This window comes from Podarcis melisellensis (genome assembly GCF_964234715.1).
Source record: "Podarcis melisellensis genome assembly, chromosome: 5".
Lineage (NCBI taxonomy): Eukaryota > Metazoa > Chordata > Lepidosauria > Squamata > Lacertidae > Podarcis > Podarcis melisellensis.
This window is the reverse complement of record NC_138537.1, coordinates 83,555,133-83,559,582: the sequence shown is the minus strand read 5'-3', so window position 1 is coordinate 83,559,582 and position 4,450 is coordinate 83,555,133. Positions and strand designations below refer to the sequence as shown.

Sequence of the window (4,450 nt, the reverse complement as noted above, 5' to 3'; positions counted from 1 at the left end):
AAATGCCTGCATAGTTTACATAAACTAAACCATTCAGTGCTCCACTATTTCCACCCATCAAAACTTATTTACACTGTTGAATTTATCTTAATGCTGCCAGTGTTTTCAAGTGTACACAATTGCAGTCGTTAACAGTGGTCAGCAGGTTTATCATACCCATTGAGTCAATCACCCATCTCCTACTACCCTCCTGAGAAAAACCCCACCCCACCCTCCCACTATATATAAGGGTCTGGTGACTCCTGTTTCAGTGTATGTGAAGAAGTGTGCATGCACACGAAAGCTTATACCAAGAACAAACTTAGTTGGTCTCTAAGGTGCTACTGGACAATTTTTTATTTTATATATATATATAATTCAGTTTTTAGTCAATTAGTTAAAAGTACATTTATTGTAACATCTAGTTTGGCCCATGGGTTATGGAAAAAGAACACGCCACATCACAAGTGATGTGAATATGGAGGGAGTAAACAGATCGGGCACTTCATCCTGTTTATCTGATGGATCTATCAATCTGGCTTATTTATTTGGACAAAACCAGCGATCAGAAATGGACAGAGTACATTACCCAAATTTTTAAACAAAGAATCATCTTCCTCGAGGGGAGGAAATACTATGCAGTAATCTTCTCCTATTCCTCCGACTGTTCCTTTGAACAAAACTTCTTCGGTATATTACAATGCAGTATGTTTTTAGGGCACTGAAAGATAGTGTTCATTTTTCATTTAAATCTATTAACTCTATCTTCAAACTCATCCATTCAGGATTCCAAAATGGCAGCATGTAATCAATAGCATAATCAGTCTTGTAGAAGCCTATTCACAGCCGTTCATGTGCGCTGTTGAGATACAGAGACGGATCTCTGTGCAATTTTTCACATAAACAATAGGCGAATGATATTTTGTTATAGTTAACTACAGCTGAACCAAGGCCAGCCTTAGGTTGAGCTATTACATTTCGCAGCATTTTACTTACTGGTGGAATCCCCTTCAAAAAGATTTTCTTTTAATGGTTCCCATTAAACTCCTCATTCAAATACGTTCCCTTCAGCCAGGGATTTATTGTTAGCTAATGAATATTTACATGAGATTAAAGCACTGGGGCTGCCAACAAAATCAATACTGTAATGTGCTATGGGGTTTGTGGTGGCCACAAAGCTTCTGTTGGATGTCACACTGATGATGTCACAAAGACTTGGTGGCAGAGGAGGCGCTTAGCAACAGGGTCTCCCATGACCAAGTTTTTGAGGGAAGAGAGAGTTTGCAGTGGGGCAAGAAACAGGACCATGAGGAAAGATGGTCAGAGTTGCTGGAGTTGAGGCAGAAGCAGGAGCAGCAGGTAGGTAAGGCAATTTGCTGCAAGATTTATTCCAGACCCTTCAAGTGTCTCTGTTTTCCAGGGAGAGTCCCAGGTTTACACAAGCCGTCCTGGTTTCTGATTTGATCCTAGGATGTCCCATTTTCCCTTAGGATGTCCCTATTTTCATGTGAGAAATGTTGGAGGGTATGGAATGGGATATCCCTATATCCATGAAAGAAATGTTGGAAGGTATGCTATTCCACTGCCACGGTGGGGCAATCATGGGGCCCATATCTACTCTGGACCAGTCAGAAACTACAGGCACATGCAGTGCTGACGGAACTGTCCCCCGTTTCCTCTACCACCTTGCTAAGAATTAATTTATTCCCCCCGCTCCTCAATAGCAGCAGAATTTTTATTCTGTTTTTAATCTGTTGGAAACCCAGCCGAATGGGTGAGGTATAAATAAAGAAATTATTATTGTTATTATCATCATAATCATCTTAAAGCAGGGTTGTGAATTTTTCTTGGTTTTACTGTTTTATTTTTCACAAACCGCTTTGAATTTTTGTTGTTGTGTTTTTTACAATCAAGCGGTCTATGAATTTTATGAAAGAAGTAAATAATATAATATAATATACTTTCGTTACCGGCCTTAATTTTAATCTGGATGGAGTCAGGTCTTTCCTGTTCTTTTCTTGCTTAATAAAGATAACAAACTTTTTGTATAGCTTCCTGACTGGTTCCATGTCACCCAGCATTACTGCAGTGCTGATGGAACTGTCCCCCGTTGCCTCTACCACCTTGCTAAGAATGAATTTATTCTCCCCTCCCTCAGTTGCCCCTCAATAGCAGCAAAGTGTGCCAGAGAATCATCTCACCAGCCACCGCAGAGGGGAGGAGAAGAAGGTCCAGGAAAGGAGGTAGCAAAAGGCCCAGAGAAGGAGGAGACTTGGGCGAGGCAGGATGGAGAAAAGAGAGAAATGCACGGAGGAATCTGAAAGAGGGTCATCACAACCATCAGCTGACAACTTGCCAGGACTCAAGGCAGCGCTGTGTCAATTAAGGAATGTGTGCACTACCAACCATGCAGCTCTTGACAAAGAAGGGAACTGCAGGGAGACCGGTCACCCCGGTAGGAAGCCTCTTCATACCAACAAGGTGGAATGGATCAAGTGGTGGTCAGAGAGTTTCACCAGAAGCTCCTAGGGCAGGTTTACCTGCAGCCCCAGCTTTTTAAAATCAGATGTGGGGGACCTTTGGTCTTCTAGAGGTTGCTGAACTACAACTCCCAGCAAGCATTGCCAGTGGCCAGGGAGGATGTGAGATGTAGTTCAGCAATATCAGGAGGTTCTCCACAACCGGGATGGATCTTCCCTCATGGTTTTTAATGTTAAGGAAGGGTTAGAGAAGGGTTTTGATAATGTAAATGGACACATGGCGCCCTACTTTTTATGTTCATGATGCATTATTACCTTGCCTTTTTTAATCACCTTATGCTGCTAATTGGTGAAACATGAAGGGGAGGAAGGAGGAAGGAAGAATTAAAATGTGATACCAGTAGGTGGATCAGAACAACCAGCGACCAACAGCAGGGAAAGAAACAGTGTTTGGGGAAATAACATGGGTGGGTATTACTAACATTTGACGGAAAAAAACCAAGGTAAAAAACATTTTAGTTAACAAGTATGCCCTGTGACATTTTCAAATGCCATATCTAATATTGTTCCAGTAAGGGAAAATGACGTTAAACGGGTCAGTGTAGATCCAGACCTGATTTCAATGGACTCAACGCTTCCTCTCGATTGTGGAGATGTTCTGGAATGATTGGGCTGAATCCAGACTTAGCCATATGGACGTAGAGCAGACCCACTGAAACCAAAGATACTTGAGTTTAATCATGACTGAGTTAAGACCCATTGATGACAATAGGTCGATTTGTGTGTATGACTAAGTTTGGCTCCAACGATTTGCACCAAATGAAACTGGGTTGAATGTCTTTTATGTGCAGCAGCGTTTAATTGATCTTTTTTTTTTCTTGAAAAAGCTACACGAGGAGCCTCAGAAGACTGATGGCATCCAATTCTTTCCTTTGGCACCTACTGCATTGTCTTTTCTCAATAAAATGCTAACCCCCTGAAGGACTTCAAGCTTGTTTGCTCCCCGAGTACCATTCTGTTCTGTGATTTGCTGTGTTTAACTCTTGTAGCAGGAGTGATTTCATTTTTCTTAGTTGCCTCGAACTTCCCCCTAGAAATATGTTTATTTACTAGAAAATTCTTGGTGTTCAGCCTGTCTTTCCCTCCCTCCAGGTCTAAGAAGACAGTTAATGGAGAATCTTGATGCCATTTCCATTGGCTTTGTTTTTAATGCATTTTCTAAGGACTTGTGCTTTCTGCTCCAATGACTCACTTGAAGGTTTTTGATGAGGATATCTCATCAATCATTAGCAAAAGCAAAGTGACCAGCTGCAACTAAATCCAAGATAAGGCTCCTTGAAATTTTAAAAAACAACAGTGAACACAAACAATGCATTCCCTCCCCTTCTGTATCAATTTCTACCTGTCAGGTGCCTTGAAAAATAATATACTGGGGAAGAAAGGAGTCACATATTTCTACAGTGCTGCACTACTTTCCAAGATACATTAAATGTTATGATTGGTATTACCAGAAATCTCACAAAAGTATGTGCATATGAGCAAGAGAAAAAGTAAAAGGCATAAAGCTTCAATGAAGCTCACAGAATGTCTGTTGATGAGTCACCAACTCTGAGCCTAACCTACATCATGGGGTTGTTGCTGGAAGAAGAAGAAGGAGAAGGAGAAGGAGGAGAAGGAGAAGGAGAAGGAGGAGAAGGAGAAGGAGAAGGAGAAGGAGAAGGAGAAGGAGAAGGAGAAGGAGAAGGAGAAGGAGAAGAAGAATTCATTATTTATACCCTGCCCATCTGGCTGGGTTTCCCCAGGCACTCTGGGTGGCTCCCAACAGAATATTAAAAACACAATAAAACATCAAACATTAAAAACTTCCCTAATGATTGCCTTCAGATGTCTTCTAAAAGTCAGATAGTTGCTTATTTCCTTGACATCTGATGGGAGGGCGTTTCACAGGGCGGGCGCCACTCCTGAGAAGGCCCTCTGCCTGGTTCCCTGTA

At 41.7% G+C, this 4,450-nt stretch overlaps 1 long non-coding RNA gene across 2 annotated transcripts; it reads left to right on the top strand.

Annotated features, from left to right (window-relative positions):
- Positions 1–1,202: 1,202 nt before the first annotated feature.
- LOC309371189 lies at positions 1,203–3,916 on the top strand. 2 transcript variants are annotated; one of them, XR_014168860.1, is made up of 3 exons: positions 1,203–1,338; positions 2,138–2,434; positions 3,612–3,916. It is a non-coding gene; the product is annotated as an uncharacterized lncRNA (long non-coding RNA). The 2 variants fall into 2 exon arrangements; XR_014168861.1 differs by lacking the exon at positions 3,612–3,916 and adding an exon at positions 2,822–3,340.
- The last annotated feature ends 534 nt before the right edge of the window (positions 3,917–4,450 follow it).